The sequence below is a fragment of the Canis lupus genome, chromosome 6 (genome assembly GCF_048164855.1).
Source record: "Canis lupus baileyi chromosome 6, mCanLup2.hap1, whole genome shotgun sequence".
Classification (NCBI taxonomy): domain Eukaryota; kingdom Metazoa; phylum Chordata; class Mammalia; order Carnivora; family Canidae; genus Canis; species Canis lupus.
In genome coordinates this window covers 79,708,847-79,733,556 of record NC_132843.1, presented here as the reverse complement: position 1 = coordinate 79,733,556, position 24,710 = coordinate 79,708,847, and the positions used below count along the sequence as shown (strand labels likewise).

At 53.8% G+C, this 24,710-nt stretch overlaps 1 protein-coding gene across 1 annotated transcript in view; it reads right to left on the bottom strand.

Moving 5' to 3' along the window:
- NAV1 (neuron navigator 1) overlaps positions 1–24,382 on the bottom strand; it is a 209,923-nt gene extending 185,541 nt beyond the window's left edge. The window contains exon 1 of the mRNA XM_072831401.1: positions 24,361–24,382. The gene's annotated coding sequence lies outside the window, so the exon portion shown is untranslated. The remainder of the gene's footprint in view (positions 1–24,360) is intronic.
- Positions 24,383–24,710: the final 328 nt, after the last annotated feature.

Here is a 24,710-nt window from a genome sequence, read left to right as displayed (position 1 = left end):
TCTTTCCCTCCTTTTCCCTGGACCTTTGGAATAGGAACACAAAGCAGGGAGGTGGCAGGGGCATAGAGGCAGGCGGAGGGGAGGCAGGGGCAGCTGAGACCAACTTGTGCCTGAGCTGGACAGACCAGGAAAATCTCACAAGGTTCACATACACCCGACAGTCCTTGGGCAGGAGCCTGTGTGGCTCAGATCTGTTCCAGCCTCCGTCCATCAGCTCCCATCCCTGGCCTTAGCCCTTCTCTGGATGCTGCTTGCCTTGGGCGTGGACCCTTCAGCTGCACCCCTACCATCTCCTACTGAAACGTACTCTCCCCATTTCCCCACTCAGGCAACTACTGAAAAACCCTCCCTCATCGGGGCTGCCTTCCTGAACTGACCCCCAGAAAGGTGATCGTGTGGCCCAGCCCCACTGTATTTTTTTTTTTTGCCCCGCTCTATTTAAACCCAAAAAATGCCTGTGGCTCTTGTCCTCGGCTCTCACAAAAATGTCCCTAAGCTAGAATCTGTATCTCTGCATGCAGACTGTCACTCTCATGACTCGTTATCTCATGAGGTTTTGGTTGAGACTATTTGTGATGCTCTCTGGGGGCCCTGCGAGCAAGCAAGTTGTTGCTGGTAAAACTGCACAAATGTCCTGAAATACAGGGTCTCACCACCTCCTCCTACCACCACCTAACTTACTCTCTCTCTCTCTCTCTCTCTCTCTTTTGGCAGTACTTGTTGTCATGGAGATTCTAACACAATGGGGCAGGTAGGAAGCCTGTTGCTTGGCAACGAGATGCTGGAGGTACAGGATTGGCTGCTGAGGTCTAAGGGAGCAGAAAGGATGATAAGGGGAAGGTGGGAAAGTAGAGAAACACCCTGGGGGGGACACAAAGGCACAGGAGAGAAGCAGAAGACAGGACCAGGGTGAAGAGAAAAAAATAGAAATGAGAAGAGAGAACACTCAACCTCCTCGGGGCCGGGTCACCACTGTGTATTTGCTCGGATGCCCTCGGTAAAAACAACAAAGCAAAACAAACACAGATTAATATATTTTCATACCTCCATTTACACTGTAGCACGACGAATGGAGATTTAGACAAAAAGAAGTTCCTAAATATCACAGGGGGGAAATTCTATGGGGAGATGCTACCATACAGTGGAATGACGACAGGCTTTAGAGAAAACGCTTGGGTTTGAATCTCCACCCTGCCCATCCCTTGGTGTGTGACCCCCTTCAAGCAACATGACCTCTCGGAGCTTCAGTTTTCTCATCTTCAAAACGGGAATAGCAACATGTACCTCACAGGGTTGTTCTGAGAGTCAATGGGCTGACGTGACAAGCACACTGTGGGCGGGCTCAGGAAGGCGACGACCGCATGGTTATGGTTGTTGGCCCTTCTGTGACCAACCACCCATTGTTACCTTAACCACCGCGATCAGGACCAGAATTGACAGGCTGTGTGGTGGAGTGGAAAGAGAGCCCTGTTCCCAACGTCCGAAGACCTGGCTTCCATCCATACATACCAACACGCCTCCAGCCTGAGACGCGGGCAAACTATTAACCCTTCTAGGTCAAGTTGCTCATTTGTGAAATGGGGATAATAATCCCTCCCTCAGAGAGTCATCAGGAAGATGATATTCAAGGGACACCTGGGCTCAGCCGTTGAGCATCTACCTTCGGCTCAGGGCATGATCCTGGGGTCCTGGGATCGAGTCCCACATTGGGCTCCCCGCAGGGAGCCTGCTTCTCCCTCTGCCTGTGTCTCTGCTCCTGTGTGTCTCTCATGAATAAATAAAAATAAAATAAATAAAATGAAGACCATATTCAAGCAGATCGGCCAAGAACCTAGCCCCATCCTGAGCCCCTATGGATGTCCCAAATGCTGGGCACTCAGAACTCCCCACAGTGGAGACCTATCGGCCTGGGCTGGGGCCCCTCTGATCTTCCTTCAAGGAGGGAACAAAGCTGCCTGGGCACTCCTCTAGCACCCGAATCAAATGTGACTACGGCGACGACGGTGGAAGAGAGAACACAGACACATGGAAGACAAAGCAAAGACACATCTCCAGGCTCATTCCCAAGCAAATTGATTTTGCCAAAGCAATGACTTCTGTCACCAGGAGCCAAAGGCAGCAGGGAGGCCTGACGGCAGTTGCAGGTAAAAGCGCTCAACCACCATTTCTATTTCCCAATGATGAGCATTTCCAGCCTGGGACCACGTGAGGACTGTTGGTGAAAATGGAAGTCACCACGTCACAGAAGAAGAGCTGCTCAAGAGGGCAGGACTGACCCGGTTACCCGGGGGCAGGTGGAGCTTTGGCAAAGCACTGGATGCCTCCCAAGAAAGCGACACCGTAAAATCCTTTGGGGCCCATGAAGTTCACAGAAAGACTCCTGATGTCTAGCCTAAACCTTTTCTGCTGTAATTTTCAGTTCAGTCTTTCTGGTTCTGTCCTCAGAGAGCAATTTAGCCGGCTGAGAAGGTAACTGTCTCACCAGCTTCTAGGTTGACGCCAGGCCTGGGGAGGCAGGCAGGGGGGCGATGACTCACGCAGACGCCGTTTAACTCAGCTGTCTCACCGTCTACGGTGCTTCCCGAGCTCCAGCCCCCAGCACCCTACACCCCTCTGTGGTTTCCAGGCTGACTTTTCCAATAAAGCCACCAGGCATCAGAGGGATGCGGGGACCATTTCTGCTTGGCCTGAGCCAGGCTTGCCAGGCTGGGGGAGGCTGGGTGTGGGGGGCTGAGTGGGCCTGGGGAAGGCCAGGAGGAGTGTGAGCGGGCGGGGGGCGGGCAGCCAACTCCTAGTTCTGCTGCCCCCGCTCCAGGGCACCCCCAGCCTAGAGCAACATCTTGCTTTGAGCACTCTTCTTAGCAGGTCTTAGCCAGAGCCCGAAGGACTCTACATGATTTCACATACAAAAAGATAGTTTAGGGGGGCACCTGGGGGGCTCAGCGGTTGGGCATCTGCCTTTGGCCCAGGGCGTGACCCCAGGGTCCCGGGATTGAGTCCCGCATCGGGCTCCCCGCAAGGAGCCTGCTTCTCCCTCTGCCTGTGTCTCTGCCTCTCTCTGCGTCTCTCATGAATAAATAAATTATCTTTAAAAAAAAAAAACAAAGATAATTTAGAAAAGGATTAATCGCTGCTTCAAGAACATGGGGTCGCTTTAGCTCTGATGGCGTCCAGTTCATTTTCTCCTGTGCTGGGAGGAACATGGAAAAAGCAGCCTGTGCTTGCAGCTGCGAGAGGTTTAGGGAAGACTTTGGGGGGGTGGCCCTGACCGGGATTGGGTGGGAGACAACAGCCATCGGACACCCGCAGCACAGGCCAGTGGTTCAGATCACCCGGATTTTCATCCTGGGGCCTCAGGAGATGAACTTCTGCAAAACGGCTCATTCCCTCTGGTGGGTCAGGGGTGGGGCGAGTGTGAGAAACACACAGCATGAGCTCATCTTGAGGTGCGTGGGGGGCAGTGGCTAACCTGAACTAAGTGGGCTCAGTCCTTTCCACGGGACTGCTGGAGACCGCGCTCAACCGCATGAGGGAATGGAAAGGGGTCTCTGCTCGGACTAGTTTCTGATTTCTCTGTTTTACATCTTGGCTTCCCATGTTACAGCCACAAGAGTTGAATATCCCTCTAATCGAGTCATTCCCTGGAGCTGGGTGGGGGATCAGTGACCACTACTAACTAGCTTTTGCAGGGGCCCTAGGAAAGGGCAAACGCCCAGGGGACAGCTCTGGCTCTGAAGATGGAGGAAATGAAGCTTCCAGAACCACACACTTCAGCTAGGGAATCTGTCGCGTGCTAGGGGGGTGGTTAACTCAGGATAAACTTGATCCTAAGGGCTTTCGGCATCAGGAGAGCCCTTTGCTCTTCCACTGGGACCGAGGGATCAGACACCTCAGCGCCACAAAGCCTCACCCTCTTTTTTTTTTTTTTAAGCCTCACCCTCTTGAAGTTTCAGCTTCATCCTTGTTTTTTGTGCCCCTTCCAACCTTTTTTTTTTAATGAAGTTTTTATTTTGAAGAATTTTAGATTTACAGGAAAGCTGCAGAGATAGTAGAGTTCCCACGTACCCTTTGCCCAGTTTCCCTCAGTGTTAACATTTTTCACAACCTTCCTATATCTGTCAAAACCAAGAAAGAAAGTAAAAAATTAAAAAAACAAAAACAAAAAAAACCTAAGAGGGGTGCCTGGGTGGCTCAGCAGTTGAGCATCTGCCTTCAGCCCAGGACGTGACCCCAGGGTCCCAGGATCGAGTCCCACATCGGGCTCCCTGCATGGAGCCGGCTTCTCCCTCTGCCTGTATCCCTGCCTCTCTCTGTGTGTCTCTCATGGATAAATAAATAACATCTTTTTAAAAATAAATAAATAAATAAATAAATAAATAAATAAATAAATAAATAAATAACAAAAAATAAAAAATAAAAACAAACCTAAGAAATCAACACTGGCACATGCTTATTAAGCAAACTAAACTTGATTCAGAGTTCACCAGCTTTTCCATTCATGTTCTTTTTTTGTTCCAGGATCCAATCCCAATTCCCCCATCCCCATTTAGCTCCCCGCCACCCCTCTAATCCTTTAAAATTTAAATTTCCTTTTGCAAACTCAGCCTCTCCCAGCCATGCTCCAGGGGAAAAGAGGAAGGCATATGGGTTACTGTTGACCCTTGGAATGATCTGAGCAGGATAATTCTGAGCAGAGCACTGGGCAGGAGTAAAAGGAAGAGAGAGCCTCAGGGATGATGAGCCAAGGGATGAGGGTCATTAGAGGGCCAGCCTCCACCTAGAGCATATCTTTCCCTCTGGAGCTCTTCAGCCTCGGATCCCTCCCATACAGAGGCCATTCGATGGTTCAAAGGCTTCTACAGCTGATTGCGGAGTCCCGGCCCCGAAGAGTCAGAAGAATGAGGTGCCCTGCTCCAGACCCTTCCCTTCTAGGGCAGATAACTCGGTCTGAGCTGCCCCCTTGTTTGGAGCCCAGAACTCGGGCCTGTGACTTCAGAATCGGCCCCTATTTCTGAGCACACAACACTTCATGATAAATAGCAGGGAAAGTGAAGCTGCGACGAGCCTGCCTCTCAGCAGAATTGTTTCCAAATAAAGTGTTATTTTTTTCCTCTCAAGCTCTCCCTGGAGATGACTATGGCGCTTAAAAACCACTAAATATCTCTCCTTGTTTATGACACAGACACCTTCCCATCCTCCCTCTGTCCCTTAGCCTGGTCTCTTTTATAGCAATTACATGAGTGGCTCTGAATAAGAATCAGAGCAGATGCTAGCAAGCCTGCCCGATGCGTCCCCCTCCTAACGAGAGGGGCTCATGGGAAAGGCTCTGATTTCCTAGAGACGCAAGATTCATGGAGAGAAGCTCCCGAGACGAGCATCAGAGTGGGCGCGAAGCCCTGGATTTGGCTGGCTGGGCGCCACAGACGCGGCGTTGCCAGAAACTCCATTCTCCTGAACCAGCCACGGGTCAGGGCCGTACAGACCCTTCCGCCAATTAGTTTTGTGCTCTGTGGTCTATGAGGGGGTACAGGGAACTGGAACTGCATCCGGGGGAGAGGGGTGTTCAGAGTGGGGGCCAGCCAGCGAAGGTTAATGGACTGGGGTGGCTTATCCCGAGAGTGAAGGTGAAGGGGAGACTGGCTAATGAGTTTTGCAGATACGAAGCCTTTGTTCTCCTTTCCCATTGAAAACAGGGCCTTGGAAAAGGAAGTCCCCTTCTAGCCAGAAAGATTGGGGTCGGACACAAGAACATGACAAGGAGCTAGGAAATGCTGCAACATGTTGTCCAAGGAGAGTATGACCTCATCGGCCTGAAGGCCCGCCTCTGTGCGATTCTGGTGCCAGCTCAACCCCCCCCCCCCGCCCACCGCCCCCCCGGGCCAGGCAAAGCCCAGGTGGGGAGGCCGGGCAGCCGGCGTCTGCCAGCAGGCACAGATCCTGCCCCAACCCTCCTCCTGTGCTGAGTGGGGCCCCCAGCAGCCCCTGGCCCCAGGGTGCCTCCAGAAGTGTTTTCTGAAGGGCAGGTCCCCCCGCCCCGCGGTTCTAATGTACCCCCTGATGACGATCACCCGTCCGGAGGAAGGGACAGGGATTTCACGGCCTCTGTCGGGCCCTGCCAGTGGCAGGACGAGCCACAGAAAGAGGCGGCGTCTCCCTCCCACCTGCCCCTGCTCGGGAGCTGAAGACAGTGTGGCTGCCCCCCAGCAGGCTGCACCCCGCGGCCTGCACCCACCCGAAGCGGCGATCAACACGAGGACCGCCTGCACCTGCTGCTTTACTTCCACCATCTCAACTCCTGCTATTAAGTGGGGAAGGCGCTTGATGGATGGCGAACTCGCGGTCTGGAGAGAGAGAGAGACTACGCGAAGTCACAGAGCCAGAACCCAGAACTGGCCAGAGCCCAGGTCCCCAGTGCCAGGCCACGCCGTCCGGCCAGTCCTGCGGTCCTGCCAATTTTTCCTGACCCCTGTGTCCTAGTGCCACTGCCCTAATTCGGGCCCTTACGTACGTGTCACCAGGACGCACAGCTTGTCCTCCCGGCCCCGGGCTGGCTGGTCCCCTCACACCATTTACTCACTGAGGTTATAAGGACCTGGCTAAAATGTGGGCTTAACCATGACTCTCCCATGTAACAAAACCAAGTTCCTTGTGGGGGCAGGTCTCTAAGACCCTCCTTGACTTGACTCTTCCCTGTCTCCAAACCTCATCCCCCAACCCTCCCCGCCTCAGGCTTTTATCATTTATCCACACGCCCTGTGGTTTCAAGCCTTTCTTTAAGCTGAATTCTATTCACCCTTTGTGTTCAGCTCAGACATCATCCCCCCCAGGACGGCCTCCCTGACCTTCTATGGGGAGCTAAGTGTCCCCCCTGACCCCCACAAAGCTTCCACAGTCTACACAGGGCTGACTTCTCAGTTTGGACTCTTGGCACCCAGGGCCATGCCTGGCATATAGTAGACGCTCAATAGATGCTGGAGGAACTGGACACCTTGGCACCTTGGCACGGTGCAGCCGGGAGCTGTGCCCTGCCCCCTGCAGAGGCGGGTGTGCAGACCCCTCTCGGAGGCCCGGGGATGCGGGTTCAGGTGGGAGATGTCACGCTGCACAGGGGGGGCGCCTGCCTCACCTCATCACACAGAGCAGGGGCTCCACGAGAGGCAGAGGAGGAAATGAGACACAGCTGGCAAGGAAAGAGGCCAGGAAATCGTCCCTACCAAACAGGAAGCAGGGTGGAGTGCTGGAGGCCGAGCTTCCTGGGGAGTGGGAGGGAGGAAACCTGGCCCTTCTCGCTGGCTGCCCAGCGCTGCTCAGGCCTCAGCACAGGGGCGCGGGGGCTCCACGGCCTGCAGGAAGGTGTCCTTGCGAATCCTCTCCGCAGGCTTTAACCAGCAGGCCCCAGGGGCATGTTAAGAGGTTATGTGATAGTCTGTGGTTTGCACACGGAGACCTGATGAGGAAGCCCCAAGTCAAAACAGCCACACAGCTCGCAGAGCCACCTTCAGAGAGGGTGGGAGGGCCTGGAGGGAAAGTGCAGGGAGGTGCTTGGCCGAGGCGGGCTTGCGTGAACCCGGAGAGACGTTGGGTGCCTTGGAGAGTGGGGGCCTGGACCACACCCTCCCCTCATTCGCTTCACTGACCCCCGGCCCCATCACTGCTCACTTCCCCGGTGATGATTTCCCTCACCCCCACACCAGATCAAACGTTCCCATTGCTTCTCACTCGTTAAAACCCATCCCACTTGTTCAGCATCTCCCCACTAGGCTGGAAGCTCTACCGTTCCCCACTGTGCCCCCCATACTTTGCACAGTCCTGTCTACATAGCAGATGCCCGGGAGACACGGTCGAGGAGACGACCGCATGAAGTAGTGATGGGGATATGATGGAAGAGGGAATCTCACAACCAGGCACTGAATCGGGGCCGAGGACAGGGTCAAAGAACGACAAGGTCAGCTCCTGCCCAATCCATAAGAAACCCAAGGATCTCTCTGCAGGTCTAGCCCATGAGCTGCCTCAGTTTCCTCCACCAATGACAGGACTGGCTTGATCAGACTCCATCTTCAGTGTGTCCAAGGCCTTGAGCTAACCTGGACTCGCCTCGGGGTCACGGGGGAAGGGAGGAGAGTCCCCATCGTCAGGAGGGGACTGACAGACAGATAAGGTGAATGTGCTCTTGGCCGCCTCTCCCACCCGATGTGAGAGTTGGGGTCCCGGACGGGGCAGAAACAGTAACAACAACTAACACTGATGGAACGCTCACCCGCTCACCCCATGCCAGGTAGTCGCTCCCCATGTCTCACGGGGATCACCTGCTTTCATCCTCACAACACCCCATTAGGTAGAGAACGTCATCATTCTCCTCTTGTTGACAGCGGAAGAAACTGAGGCAGAGACGGGTTAAGGCACGCGCCTAAGCCACACAGCTACGGAGTGGGGTGGGCAACACTGAAGCCAGGCTGCTGGCCCTGAGCTGACGTTCTCAGCCGCCGCCGCTCAGCGTGTCTGCTACGAGTGCGGCTCCGGGCGGCCCGGGAGACGATCCCGGGGGGCTTGCACCATAGTTAGCTGATACCCTCACAGAGGAGGAGTGTGCTGGGTCAGGAAGTACGGGGCTTGGCAGGGACGTGCCACACCAGGTGGGGAAGGACACTCGAGGGCATGGGACATCGTGCCATGACCGACGGGGCGCAGAGGAACGCTGCTCTCAAGTAAGCCCAAAAGCACTGGGACGGCATTTCTTCCTCCTTCCGTGGCTGGCAGACAGGGGCCGCGATGGAGGCCCGACCTCTAATCCTGAGTCCCCACTCGCGGTGATGCTGCACGGCGGCCCCGGCCTGCCCCCGGCCTGCCCCCTGGTCACTGCCTGCGAGGAGGGGCCTGGTGAATGGAGGTGAGAAACCCGGTCGGTCGGCATCCCCTGGCACTTGGGGGAAGCGGGAGCTTCAAGGAAGCGCTTAAAGAAAGGCTGGTGGATGGGGCCAGAACAGAGGCGAGGAGAGAGCCAGGTGGGGCTGCTGAAGACTCGGGTTATTGAGACAACAGCTGAGAGGGCGGGCGTGGGGAAGAAGCACTGGGGACGTCCTGAGCATCAGGCCAGGTGAGGTGCCTTGCGACACTCCTACGCGTCCCGTGCCTACCCCGAGGCCCACAGAAAGCCGGACAAAGCGAGCTCACACAAGTGACCTTTGCAAGCAGAGCAGACACCAGAGATGGCCTAGGTCAGCAGCGGGTGTCTCAGGACCCGCCCGGGCCCTGGAGACAAGCAGGGGGCCTGGACACCGGTCCTCAGCCACGCAGCAGGGGCAGTGCCTGCCCAGTAAGCCATTAAGCGCTGGTCATGCCAGTTGGCACAGGAGGCATGAAGCAACCTCCAAACGCTCTCACGCCGCTCCCTCCGGGGACTTCCTAGCTGTGCCTGGCACAGGACACCCGAGTAGTGCAAAGCACCTCGGACTCCACTCATGCTTAGAGCTGAACACTGGAGCGTTTCTGGAACGTCCTGTTGTTTCTCTTCCTCCACCAATGCCCTTCCCCACAGAGAAGATGCAGAGATTCTCTGCCCAGTGTTCCCCACCTCGGGGCTGGCCCTCTACACGGACCTCCCAACCCCGAGGGCGCAGAGGGGCAGTGAGCCACAGAGGGCACCCTGGGAAGCCACCACGCGTCTCCCCTGAGGCCTCCGGCAGGCCAGGCCCTGCTCGTTTCAGCAGGTCCCTCTGCTGGACAGCTCCTGCTTCCCGCGGCGCGGGTGGAGGCTCAGCTGCCTTCCCACCCCGGCCTTCCCATCCTGGCCTCCGCCTTCCCATCCCAGCCTTCCCACCCCGGGGCTTGGCCTTCTCACCCCACAGCTGGGCCTTCCCATCCTGGCCTCGGCCTTCCCATCCTGGCCTCCGCCTTCCCATCCCAGCCTTCTCACCCCGGGGCTTGGCCTTCTCATCCCACAGCTGGGCCTTCCCATCCCGGCCTCAGCCTTCCCATCCCCACGGCTTGGCCTTCCCATCCAAGCCTTCCCACCCCAGACCTCAGCCTTCCCATCCCTGCGGCTCAGCCTTCCCATCCTAGGCCTCAGCCTTCCCACCCCAGCCTTCCCACCCCAGACCTCAGCCTTCCCATCACAGCCTTCCCACCCTGGGGCTTGGCCTTCTCATCCCACGGCTGGGCCTTCCCATCCAGGCCTTCCCTCCCACGGCTCAGCCCCAGTGCTCTGCAGAGGCCTGCTGGCGGAGAGGGGCCAGCTCCTCTCCCTACCCACCCACGTCCCCCCTCAGCTCCCCTCACTTGCTATCCATGTGTCAGAGAAAGTCCATTTGGATCCTCCCTCCAGTGATAATGTCCACCTCCCCCGCCCCCCAATAAGCCCCGAGCCTCAGCTCCCCCAGGCCCCGCAGAGCCAGGCCTCAGCCATCCTCCTTGCTGAAAGGGCTTGCTCCACAGAGGGCTCTGTCAGCAGTCGGACTAGCCGAGCTCCGCGGGCAGCGACTGGTCCTGAGATGTCCTCAACATTAGTCTGCCCTCGCCCACAAGCCAGCTCCCACTCCTGCCAGACCCCGTGCAGCAGGGGAGTGTTCCACATCTCGTTCCAGCAGCCCCCTTCCCTCTCTCTCCTGGGCCATCCTGGGAGCCCCAACCTTCCAACCTGGGAGGCCCCGAGGTGCACAGGTAGGGCGGAAATGAGCCCTCAGCCTCATGCTGCACTCCACGGCAAGGGGTGAGAACGGCCGGGGCCCGGTTGGCCCTGAGCCTCAGTAGGGCCGGGAAGACAGGCTAGCGTCCTTGGCTCTCAGCTCCCCACCGGTGGTGTTGTCAGAGCAGCTGGGGGCACTTGGCCTCCTCCTCCTCCCTGCTCTGAGGGGGGTCCTACTACGCTCCCCGGGGCCTGAGGTCCGAGTCTTAGCACATGCTTCTGATTCATCACCATCCGAGCAAGAGCCCCTGAGGGCCCAAGGCTCGTCACACCCCCCCGCCCCCCCCCCCCCCCCCCCCCGGCACCTGCAGCTGGAGCAGAAGTGGGAGGGAGAGCCTGCAAGAGGCAGAGCTGAGGAGGGGCCTGCGCCCACGCCACGGGCACGGGGAGCCCCAAGGAGAGTACGAGTGGGACACCATCAAGCTTACACACTACAAACACGGTGGCGCAGGCCCAGGACCAAAGAGCTTCAAGAACAGCTTTGAGAAAACGAAGAATCAGCAGGGAAAGGTCACCGACGTTTGGATAAACTCCTGGTTCTGGATTTGGGTCCACAGTCTTCTGACTCATCGGCGTCTAGCCACTGCCCCAGGGCCTGACTAATTGGAGGAAAGCCGAAAGGGCCAAAGAAAACAGGGACACATGTTGTAGGGCCCAGGCTCCTGGGGCTCGGAGGGAGAGCAGATGTCTTCGGGGTTGGGCCTGCATGAGCAGCCTGCAGGGGAGGGGAGCTTGTCTCTGGCCAAGAGCATACTGAGGCCTGAGAACCAAAGTGGCCCCAACCTGCTGACAGGTTTCGTGGGGCTGATGGATGAACAGGGGCTGCGGCCGGACACCAACCGGGCCTGGGAAAAGCATCAGTCCATCAGTCACCTGAGGCCTCCGAGAGCCAGAGCGGGGGCTGTGATGGAACACTTCTTGCCGCCCCCGCCCCCCGCCCAGGCCCCGGGGTGCAGTCCCTACTCGGCCCCACATACTCAATCTCCCCCTTCCACGTGGGACAACGCTGCTCAGGGTCTGATGACGGGGGCCCTGTGCAGGCTAACCAGCAGCCGCAGGGGCCCCCAGTAATCGGGAAGTGGGAAGATGTGACTCAGAGGGGCGGTGGCCCCAAGACGGGAAAGGCAGCATCTGAGAGTGACGGGACAGGGCCACCAAGGGAATCCCCAGTCACCCCTGGTCTGACAGGTTGAGCTCAGAGCTGAGGCATCCGGGCTGGCTCCTCATCCCACAGTGAACCTCGCTTCCCCACCTGGGCCACAGGAGGAAGCCTTCCGCCACCTTCCCTGTGGGTACAGCCAGTTATCTCCTGCCACTCTTCGTGCCACTTAGCCTCTACAGATGACTTTTTAAAATGTATTTGATAGAGCGAGCACAGGGGGAGAGTGAAAGAAGCAGGTGCCCCGCTGAGCAGGGAGCCTGAGGCAGGGCTCGATCCCAGGACCTCAAGATCATGACCTGAGCCGAGGGCAGACGCCTAACCAATGAGCCACCCGGGCCCCCCGCATCGTCGTCTTTACAGCACAATCCTGACACCACCTCCTCCGGGAAGCCTTCTGGGACTGGCACTCATTCTTCCATCCGTGAGTCCGACTCACTGACTACCCTCCTCCCTGCCCCTGAACGGAAGGTGTGGCCTACAGAGCACCTGCCTGCAAATCGGGAGACCCCAGCCCCGCAGCCCGGCTGGAGGCGTTCCCGGGGCGAGGTCTGTATGTCTTTCTCTCCAACGCTGGGCCAGGACTGTGGTGTTGTTGCAGGTTCCACGTGGATTTGCCGATGGCAGGTGTCGGGATGGGGGGGTGGGGGGGAGCGTGCGGGAGTAGAGAGATGAGGAGGCCAGGCAGGGCTGTAGAACACGGAGCCCAAACCAAGAGTCTGCTCCCCCGCCCCCCACCCGTGGGGCAGCTTCCCACACCTCAGGGCCCTGCTCCGTCCGCCCCCTCCCAGGGCGGGGGGCTTCGGCTGCAGAGACAGGGGAGGGTGGGGCATTGAGAGGGGACACCGACAGGCTGGCTCACAGACTGCTCCTTGGCTTAGCCTGCACCTGAGACTGCCAAGCCCTGCCTGTGACTGCCCCTGACCCCAGCACTGCTGTCCCAACTAAAAGGTGGGGGTTTTGATGCCTGGGGCTGAGCAGGAAAGAACTGCAACCAAGAGCCTGGCTTGTCCGGTCACGTTTGGGTGCTGTCCTTCGGGTGCTGTCCTTCTCAGTGTGGGGTCATGTCCCTCCCCTGCCCCATCCCCTCAGGACTCAGCTTCCTCACTTTCCCAGAGCAACTGTGGGGGCTGCGGGGGGGGGGGGGCAGGGAGAGGGAAGGGATGCCCTTGGGAGGAGGGAGAAGAGGAAGAGGGGACGCCTGGGCCGGGACATGTCACACCTGAGGAGGGGCGTGGGGCTGTGGCATCCTAGCCGGCACCGCAGTCTGCAGGGCTGCAGAGATTTGCATACATCTGCATACATTTGCACACGCTTCCTTCCCTGGTGCCAACCTAGCTCTCCTGCCTTCTCTGTATCGGGCCTGTACAGCCCTTGCCCAGGCAGGCTGAGCCCCTGGCTGGGAGCTCGGGGGCCCCCCACGGCATCCGGGCCCCGCACTGGGCTCCAACTCAGAGAGCTTGTACAAACGGCCTTCTGGGCACCTATCATCTCCTTGTCGGGCCACTGTCCCCGCTGCCGAGGGGGTGACAACTACCGCAGCCTCCCTCCCCTGCTGCTGCTGCTGCTTCTTTTTTTAAAAGATTTATTTATTTATTCATGAGAGACCCAGAGAGAGAGGCAGAGACCCAGGCAGAGGAAGAAGCAGGCTCCCTGCGGGGAGCACGATGTGGGACTCAATCCCAGGACCCGGGGGGTCATGCCCTGGGCCGAAGGCAGGCGCTCAGCTGCGGAGCCCCCCAGCTGTCCCAACTCCTCTGCCTCTTGTCCCCCAGGTGGCCCCATGGTACCCTCAGAGTGAGAAAAAAATCAGAGTGAAACCTTTGTCTCACAGAAGATGGAAGGAGGGGGCTGGGCCTCATTCCAAGGCCTGGGATTTCAGCCCCGAGTGCTCATCCCGAGAGCTGACTCCTTCGCAATGATGTAGTTATGCTGACTGGGTGAGAAGAGGGGTGACAAAGAAAAGCCAGGGAAAAAAAAAAAAGAAAAGCCAGGGAACAGCTGAGATGGTGCTAAGATTGCAGACAAAGAAAGCAAAGGCAGGGCATAGGGGGCATCGGTGCCAGGAGGGGAGGAAGTCGCTCTCCGGGGTCAGTGTTGCAGCCGGGCCTCCTGGCTCCACCCTGCGTGCGTGACCCTGTCCCAGCCTGCCGCCCCTCGCCTCGGCCTCGGGTTCCGCCTGCCCTGCGCTGGAAAGGGGGCTGGAAAGGAGGCAAGAAGGCAGTTCTCAGCAAGGCAAGAGGCCTGGCTGACTGGGCTGATGAGGGCAAGGCCGGCCCACTGGCTTGCAACCCTGCAGCTCCTCTGTCCCTGGACCCCTGCAAGCTCTGCCCAACCAAGCACAGCTCCCCACGCAGCCCCCCTGAGCTCTCATGTGGCCATCAACACCTGTGCCAAAAAAAAAAAAAAAAAAAAGCATGGCAGGGGCTGCTGGGGCCAGGAAGCACGCTTTTTGAAAAGGGGGGAATGCTCTAAATCATGGTGGCATGTGGGGTGTGAAACCACCGTATTCATTTGTAAAAAACTCACTGAATTTCACTTCGTGTAAATCACAGCTCAATGAACTTGCACACACAGGCCGTCAGGCTGGGACTTATTGCCGGGGGATTTCAGGCTAGAACTCCGAGGCAGTGAGGGCCCTGAAACCAGAGAGACCATGACCCCACCCCCACCCCCCGCCATCCATCACTCGTGGCACCGGGGCCACCAGGCCTCCCTCCTGGATCTGTGAACTGGACATAATAGTGGCTTCCCTACAGAGTGGTGTTGAGGATGGAGCTACAGAGCTTACAGCCGGTGACCATCCCCAAGTGCTCCCTCAGATAATAATGACAACAGGCATTTTATTTAGCACAGACTGGGCAGGCGATGTTTGAAGTGCTTTACATGGATTAACTCATTTAACATCACAGCAACCCTACAAGGAGCTAAATATTATGATTGTTATTTTACGGATGACAAAACTGAGGCACAGGTGCCTACTTCTTTCTCCTTGCCCCTTCTGTAAAACAACAATTTTCAACCTTCTCCATTTTTTTAAATGTTTCCACTGGGTGTTAACGCTCCAAGGTAAAATGGGTCTATATTCAAGTAAGTTTGAGAAATTCTGGGCTTCTTTTCTTTATTGAGATACCATTCACATATAATAAAATTCATCCTTTTAGGGACGGCTGGGTGGCTCAGGGGCTGAGTGTCTGCCTTTGGCTCAGGGTGTGACCCCAGGGTCCTGGGATCGAGTCCCACATCGGGCTCCCTGGATGGAGCCTGCTTCTCCCTCTGCCTGTGTCTCTGCCTCTGTGTCTCTCATGAATAAATAAATTAAAAATTCATCCTTTTAAAGCACACAATTCACTGGCTTTTGGTATACTCCCAAAGTTGTACAACCGTCGCCACTGTCTAATTCCAGAACGTTTTCACTGTGCCCAACAGAAACCCATACTTGCTACTAGTCAAGCCCTATATCCCCCTAGCCTCAGCCCCCGGCGACCACAGATTTATTTTCTGTCTGCATGGAATTGCCAATTCTGAAAATTTCATATAAATGGGGTCATAGGGCAGATAGAGATTCCAAAAGGCAGATAGATTCTTCTGCAGGAACCTGTCTATGCACCTCCCGCCACCATCTTATACACTGACACAGAATATCTTGCCCCAGAAAATGCTCTGAGATTTGCTGCTCTAGGGTTGTTATATATTTTTTTTATGTTTATTTAAGTGCTCTCTATACCCAAAGTGGGGTTCGAACTCACAACTCCAAGATCAAGAGTTGCATGCTCCACTAACTGAGCCACCAAGACACCCCGGCTGGGTCTTCAGTTCTCTGTAAAAAAGCCCTTGGCAAGAGATGAGGCATCACAAATTTGAATCCCCAAACCAGGAGGCAGGGGAGATCCAGCCCAGGGCCCGACTCCGGGGACAAGGTACCAGCGACCTGCTCAGAGCTTGAGGGATTGGGGAGAAAAACAGCCACCCAGTGGCTGCTGGGACAGATGTCCAGATGGGGAACCCAGGTCAGGAAGATTGGTCTCATCACTATGTGCAGGGCTAGGGCTGGGCCAGAGGACTCAGTCAGCTGCTTCCGGAGTAAGGATTTTGGGCCTGTTTCTCACTCTTTTTGTTTGTTTTCTCATTTTTTTATAAAGATTTATTTGAGAGAGAGCACGAGGGCAAGGAGAGGCAGAGGGAGAGGGAGAAGCAGACTTCCTGCTGAGCAGGGAGCCCGACATGGGGCTCGGTCCCAGGACCCGAGATCATGACCCAAGCCGAAGGCAGATGCTCAACCGACCAAGCCACCCAGGCGCCCTGTTTCTTGCTCTTTTGAGTTCCTCAGTTTGAAAATGTAGGGGCTCTTCTTCCCCCACCTCTCCCTCATGGGGCGCCAGGGTCTGGGCTTCCTGCCAGCCAGCCAAGAGATTCCTGGATCCCCTCCATCCCTGTCTGCTCCACACTCTCCCAGACCCCTCTCTCCGGATGACTCAGGAACAGATCAGAGACCTGAGCCAAAGGCCCCGAATCCAGATCTTGGTGGAGCATCGGAGCTGCCCCGGCCCACGGGCTAGACTGAGAGGCGAGTCCCGACAGTTCCTTGTGGGCCTGGAGGAGATCATACAGACGCGCTCGGGAAGGGCTCCCACAGGCTACGGGGAGCCCTGCCTCCCACAGATGCCCGCCTGGAGCAGCTGCTGAGTTAGCAGCTATGTTCCATCTCCGGGTCTCAGTTTATTCAGATTTGCAGCAAGAGAACTCAATGCCAGAAAGGTCATACTTTCGGAGTCCGCATACACATCTCAGGCAACCTCTCAGCCACACAGGGAGACTAGATGAATAAGGCTCTTTCCCGTTCATTCTTCCCTAAGGACACCATGAGTCCCGAGAACTTACAGGGTCAGAATTCAGACTCTCTTGCCTTTAGTTAGATTATTTTTTCCCATCTATACTCATCTCTGCTTTGTAAGGAGCCATTTAAACGGGCACGCCTCCTAAAACAGGGTGGCATGGAAGGAGCAATGGTGTTACAGCCTCATAAATGTGGACTTGAACCCAGAGTCCTCTGTGTATCGGATGTTTGGCCTTAGACAACTTATTTAATCTCTCTGAACCTTATTTTTCTCATACTTATAGTGGAAATAATGTGAAAGGTTTGCACATATGAGGGGTTCAGTAAATGCTGGTCTCCTTCCTTCTCGGGTTGCATCGTACCGATGAACCATCACTGGTAATAAGATTTCTCATTTGGAAAGGATCTTGGAGATTATTCAGTTGGATTCCCTAATTTTTCAGGAAGGAAACTAAAGCAGATGAGAGAGATGAGGTGACTTTCTGAAGGACACACTGCAAAGTGAGCAAACCCCACCAGATCCAAGTCTCTGCAGGCAGTTCCAGGTCCCAACGAGCAAACCTCCTCTCCCACCCCTTGGCACAGCCACTGGTTCTCGTGCTTTATCTCGAGGCCCAGGACTTGACTACTGGCGGTCCTGCTGCCGTGATGGTACAAGACTGGGGATTTGTACGGTTACTTGAAGGAGCTGACAACTCCTACAGCTTCTCATTCATTTCCATAGCTTTCTTGGGCAGAAGGGAGAGGAGGTAAGGGTTTCCAAGGCTCCGAAAAGGTCAGCTGCTTGCCCAAGGTCACCCAGAGACTCTGTAACAGAGCCCTGGCCAGGCCCCTGCACCTCCCTCTGCCCCGGAGCCTTCCCAGCCAGCCCCAGCTGCCTCCTTAGCGTGCTTTCTTGGGCTCAGGGGCTCCCGACGGCAGCAGGGAAGGAAGGAGTTAATGTCAACCTCCATCAGCCTCTGCAGGTGCTGCTCTAGAGAAAAAGCCCCTTAGCAGAGTCTGCAGATAATGGGAGCAGGAGAGATAACGAGCTTTCTGTCTTAATTGCAGACAAAGAAACAGGGTGGGCTTGTTGGAGAGCTCCGTTAAGGCAGCTGGGCCCCGGGGGCTGAGAAGCCTTGGTGGGGCTGCCCCTGCTCTCCTCTCCAGGCCCCACTCAGGCTGTTCCACCAAGCAGCAGAGCCGGGCGCCCCTCGAGCCGTGGGAGGAGGCTGAGAATCAACAAACCGGCTGGGCCTCAGGGGTGCAGAGCCCCAGGCCCAGATGCCCCAACATCAGGGCTCCCGCTCAGTGCGCCCCGCAGGGCCGGGCCAGGGCGCTGCGCGGGGGAGGCGCGGCGGGGACACAGGGGCACACGCTGCCCCGAGGGCTGGGGACGGGGAGCAGCAGTGTTGTGCAGGGGCCGCATCTGCCCTCGCGACACCAATGCTCTCCCCCAATCCCAGGACCCCCGGGGCCAGTGGGCGCCGCAGGGCCCTCCCTGCTGGGGTTTTCCCGCTCCCCGGCCTCCCTGCCCCCACCTGGCCCGGCTCCTCCGGCCTCTCCTGGCGTCGGGGAGGCGGCTGGTCCCTGCGCTGCCCGTGGGCCCGATCTTCTGGCCGAGTGTGTCCCCTGGAAGCACTGGCACGACGTGAGAGGGACAGCAGGGAGCAGCCGGGGGACCACTCCCCTCCGCCCCGGAGCTCGGGGGGCCCATCGCCCCTGAGCCTCCCTGGCGGCCCTTTGTGCTTCCAGCGGCCGCCGGGTCGTCCTGCCCAGCAGCGGTGCCGCCTCCCGTCGGGCCCTCGCCCCGCCACCACTCAGGCCGCGATCCCTGATCCCGCAGGAAACCTCCTCTCTCACAAACAGGGCCGCGGGGTTGGTCCCCGCCTCGTCGTGCACCCCCCCCCCCCCCCCGCCCGCGGCCTCCCCGGGCCCTGCGGCCTCTTGGCGGTCCAGCCCGCGTGGCAGCACTTCTCCGCCCTCTGCCGTAATTCTGGAGGCGCCCTCGGTAGCTCGCGGCCCAAGGAACAATCCTCTGCCACGGGTGCCAGCGGCGTCCCTCTCGGGCTTTAACTTCCCTGACGACACAGGCGTCCATCTGACCTGCTCCTGGGCTGCGCAGATGCTCCCCTCAAGGCACCCAGAGCTGAACTTCTTTTCCTTCTTCCCCTCTCAAAACCTGATGCTCCTTTTCTCAGTCTGGGCTACTGAGCCGCGGAGCCACGCTCCTCCCTTCTCCCTCCTTCATCCCATCCCGGGAATCTGGTCTCCTGAATCTCCCTCAGGGGGACCCCTTCGGCCCAGCTCCGCCTCCATCCACGTGCAAGCCCAGTCGATCTATGATGAAAACCGGCCTGCTGATCTCTGCCCTTCCCGTGCTGTCCCTCCCAGGATGATGCAAATCCAACCCTATAATTTCAGGCGGCAAACGTTTCCAAGGGTTAGCATGGCACACAATGCCCTTTGCGATCTGGTCCCTGCTCCCTCGCCTCCCTCTGCCAGCTTCTCTGGTTTCATCATGCCACCCCCTTCCCATGTCATGCCCCAGCCACAGCAAACAGCCTGCAGTGAGTTCACTGAGTCCTTATGCTGTGTGATGCCTCTAAACCTTTGTACCCGCTGTTTTCCTTGCTGGAACGCCCCTCCCATCGTGTCCATCCAGAAATCTGCTTCTCTTTCAAAGTTGAGCTTGAATAATCTTGGCCTCCTGTAGGAAGCCATGCTTGTACCCACCCCATCCCAGGTAGGGTGGTGACCCCCATCTCCTGCAAGCCTCCAGCCTACCTCAAAGAGTCTCCTACTGAAATACTTAGAATGCAGGATTTGATCTATTTGTTTGCATGTCTCTCTCTTTTGCTAGGCTTTGAGCTCTTTGAAAGCAAAAAAATAAATGTCATTAGTCTCTGTCTCTCAGGGCTGGCATACATAGGTGCTCAAAAAAAAAAAATGATTCTAGGAAGATCTGGAATACTCTTCCCTGTTCCTCCTGTGAAATACACCAAAAACCCTGGACATTGTACATCAAATAAGACAAACATGAGAAGATTTTGGAAAGTAGGGAGAAAAAGATGGACTGGAGCACCTCAGGACTCTAGGGATGACAAGGTGGGTAAGATTTCTCTTGGGTTTTCACTTTGCTGCACACATCCTGGACTTGGAACTGAGGAAGTCAGCAACTCAGACACCAAGAGGCCCAAACAAAAACAGCCTCAAGAGAGGCCTGCTCTCTCCAGCCAAAGGACAAGGAAAGAGGCAGCCTTGCAACACAGAAAACTTTTAGACAATAATTGCTCCACTCTAGCCAACACTACAGAGAGAACTGTGCCTCAGCTCCACCCATACCAGGAAAAGCTGAGTGGGGAGTGGAGTCCCCAGGTCCCCAGGCTGAGGCTGAAATGAGATGTCCTAACAACCGCACCTGATAGCATCACAAAGGCCAAGGAGGGAGCAGAAAGTGCCCTCCTGCTGGTAATGAGGCCACAATTCTCCTCTTTAAGGTCAGTGGGGACCATGTGGAGAGCTGGAATCCTTACCCCTGGCCCAACGGTAATGAAGAGCAGAGAACAGAAGACATGAAGAAGAACCAAATGGAAAATTTTAAACTGAAAATACAATAACTGATATATAAATCTCAGGGATCAACAGCAGAATTGAGGAGACATAACAAAGGAAAAAAAATCAGTGGATGGAAGACAGAACAATAGAAATTACCCAATATAAACAACAGAAATTACCCAATATAAACTACCCATTTTTAGATGGAAAAAATAAAGATTACATCCTTAAGGACCTGTGGGACTATAATGAAAGATCTAACTTACATGTCATTGAAGTCTTGGCAAGAGAGGAGAAACAGCATGGGGCTGAAAAAGTTCTCTAAGAAATGGCGGCTGAAAACTTTCCAAAGTTGGTAAGAAACGTAAATTCACTGATCCAATTAGCATTAGCAAATGCCAAGCAGGATAAACCCAAAGAAATCTACAAGCTATATCACAATTAAATTTCTGCAAACTAAAGACAGGAAAAATATCCTGAAAGCAGCAGAAAAACAAGAAACCTTAACTATAAGGGAAAAACAGTACATTTCTCATCAGAAACCATGGAGGCCAGAAGGAAGGGCCAAAGCATTTTTCAAGTACTGAAAGAAAAGAATTATTAACAGAGTCCTACACCCAGTAAAAATATCATTCTGGGTGTGATATGGAATGAAGGAACAGTCCAGAACACTCTCAGATGAAGAGAAACTCAGAGAATTTGCTGCCAGCAGATCTATCTGAAAAGAATGGTTAAAGGAATTTCTCTAAACAGAAAGGAAGTGAAAAGAAAGAAATCTTGGAATATTAGGAAGAAGGAAGAATCTGGAAAGTAAAAATATGAACAAATGCAGTAGGATTTCCTTCTCTTGGACTTTCTAAATTACACTGGATATTCGAAGCAAAACTGATAACACTTTCTGATGTGGTTTTAAATGCATGTAAAAATATTTTAGATGATTATATTACAAACAGGGAAAGATAAAGGAATATAAAAGGAGGTAAAGCAGGACACTTGGGTGGCTCAGTGGTTGAGTGTCTGCCTTTGGCTAAGATCGTGTTCTCAGGGTCCTGGGATCGAGGCCTGAATCGGGCTCCCTGCACGGAGCCTGCTTCTCCCTCTGCCTGTGTCTCTGATGAATAAATAAAAAAAGGAAAACAAAAGAAAAAGATCATTTGAAAAAAAATAAAAGGAAGTAAAGCTTCTACACTTCACTCAAACTGGTAACATTATAACACCAGAGACTGTGATGTTACATATTTATAATTTAATACCTATAGCAATTACTAAACAAACTATGCAGAGGGGCACCTGGGGAGCTCAGTCAGTCAAGCAGCTGACTCAGGATTTCAGCTTAGGTCATGATCTCAGGGTCCTGGGATCAAGCCCCACATGGGGCTCCCTGCTCAGTGAGTGGACTTGAGGATTCTCTCCCTCTCTCTCTGCCCCTCCCCTGTGCTCTCTCTCTAAAATAAATAAATAAATCTCAAAAAAAAAAATAAAAAAAAGTGAGCACCTAGATGGCTCAGTAGTTTGAGCAGCCAACTCTTGATTTCAGCTCAGGTCATGCTCTTGAGGTCCTGGGATCAAGTCCTGTGTGGGGCTCTGTGCTCAGTGGGGAGTCTGCTTGGGATTTTCTCTCTTTCTCCCTCTGCCCCTCCCCCCTGCTCATACTCACCCCCTCTAGAAAGTAAATAAATCTTTTTTCTTTTTTTAAAAAGCTACGCAGGGATCCCTGGGTGGCGCAGTGGTTTAGCGCCTGCCTTTGGCCCAGGGCACGATCCTGGAGACCCGGGATCGAATCCCACATCGGGCTCCCGGTGCATGGAGCCTGCTTCTCCCTCTGCCTGTGTCTCTGCCTCTCTCTCTCTCTGTGTGACTATCATAAATAAATAAAAACTTAAAAAATAAAAAATAAAAAAAAATAAAAAGCTATGCAGACAGATGCACTCAGAAACTCTACACATAAGACTTACTGTAATCATCATTTTACAATATATACAAATATTAAATTATGTTGTACACTTCAAACTCTTGTAATGTTATATGTAAACTATATATCAATTTTTTAAAAACAACTAGAAATAAATAAAAATAGGATTCTAAAAAATATTCAAGTAACCTACAGGAAGAGAGGAAAAAGAAGATAGAGGCAGAAAATCAGAACAGCAGACAACAGAAACCTAAATGGTAGAGTTACTTCCTAACACATCAATAATTACATTATTATAAATGGGCCTAAATATCTTCATTAAAAGACAGAGATTGGCTGAAAGGAGTAAAGAACATAATGCAACAATATGCGGTCTATAGGGAACTCATGTCAAATATAACAATGTAGGCAGGTTGAAAACTAGAGTGTTAAAAGGGAAATAAGAGAGTGTAAAATTAATCAAAGGAAATCAGAAATGACTCTATTAATATCAGATAAAATAGACTTCAGAGCAAAGGAAATTACCAGAGACAGAATAGGACATTTTACAATGGTAAAAGGATCAACCCACCCAGATAACAAAGCTCCAAATTGTGTTTGCACCAAACAACAGAGCTCAAAATATGTAAAGAAAAGCCTGATAGAACTGAGAAAATAAATAAACCCATGATTACAGCTGAAGAACAACCAGAGTCGGTAGGACAAGTGCCCCTGGAATGTGTATCAAGATAGACTATAATCCGGGTCATAAAAAAAAAAAAAAACAACAAATTTAAAATAATTGAAATTATAGGACAGCCCATGTGGCTCAGCGCCGTGTTCGGCCCAGGGTGTGATCCCCAGGTCCTGGGATTGAGTACCACATGGGGCTCCCTGCAGGGAGCCTGCTTCTCCCTCTGCCTGTGTCTCTGCCTTTCTCTGTGTATCTCTTGAATAAATAAATAAAATCTTTAAAAAAAAAAGAGAGAGAATTGAAATTATACAGTGTGTTATCTGACTACAGTGAAATCAAACTAGAAATTTTTTTTTTATAATAAAAAGATAACAGAAAGTTCTCCAAACACTTGAATATGACACAACACACTTCTAAGTAATCTAAGAGTCGAAAAGGAACTCAAGGGAGATGAAAAAATACACTGAAGTGAATAACAACGAAAACACAACATATCGAAATTTGTGGAATGCAGCTAAAGCAGTGCTGAGAGGAAAATTCATAGCACTCCATGCATACAATGGAAAAGAAGGAAAATCACAAGTCAACAATCTAAGCTCTCATGTCAAGAACCCAGAAAAAGAAGGGCAAAATAAACTCAAAACAGACAGGAGGCAGAAAATAACGAAGAATAGAAATCAGGATCTCCGGGCTGGCTCAGCTGGTGATGTATGCGAGCCTTGATGGGGTTGTGGGTTTGAGGCCCATGGTGAGTGTGGAGATCAATAAAAATAAAATCAATCTTAAAAAAAGAAAAGAATAGAAGTCAATACATTGAAAACAGAAAGTTTTTTGCATCCTGGACACCACGACCCTGGGTCGCATGCACACTCCCGGGAAGGGCCCATCCCAGTCAGCTCTGTCTTACTGCTGCCACGGCATTCCCACCCAGCTGAAGTGGACGTCTGACGACGACGAGAAGGAGCAGATCTACCAACTGGCCCAGAAGGGGAAATTGGTGTGATCCTGAGAGACTCCCGTGGTGTGGCACAGGTACGTTTTGTGACAGGCAGTAAAGTCTTGAGAATTCTTTTTTTTTTTTTTTTTTTTTTTTTTTAAGATTTTACTTACTTGTGAGAGACACAGAGAGAGGCAGAGACCCAGGCAGAGGGAGAAGCAGGCTCCACGCAGGGAGCCCGACATGGGACTCGATCCTGGGTCTCCAGGGTCACGCCCTGGGCTGCAGGCAGACTCTACCACGGAGCTGCCCAGGCGTCCCAACTCTTGAGAATTCCTAAGTCCAAACGACTCGCTCCTACTCTTCCTGGGTACCTCTATCATTTGATTAAGAAAGCTGTTGCCGCTCGAAAGCATCTTGAGAAGGACAAAATTTTCTGACGGATTCTGATCGAGAGCCGTATTCACCCGTTGGGCTGGATATTGTAAGACCAAAAGAATCCTCCCCCCCGGCAACAGGAAATATGAGTCCTCCACAGCCTCTGCCCTGGTTGCATAAATATGGCTATGTATTCAAGCAATAAAAATCACTAACTAAAAAAAAAAAAGGGGGAGGGACACCCACCTGGGTGGCTCAGCGGTCAGGCATCTGTCTTCAGGTCAGGGCATGACCCCGGGGTCCTGGGATCGAGTCCCGCACCGGGCTCCTTGTAGGGAGCCTGCTTCTCCCTCTGCCTGGGTTTCTGCCTCTCTCTCTCTGTATCTTGTGAACATATAAATAAAATATTTTTTAAAAAAATAAAAAAAAGAAAAGAGAAAAATAAGGATAATCAATTTAACAAAGAGTTAATCCTTAAAAAGATCGAGAACAGACAAATGTTTAGCAAGACTAAGAAAGGAAAAGAGACAGAAGGCCTATGTTACCAATGCCTGGTCTGAAATGGGGTATCACTACGGACCCCGCAAACATCTAAA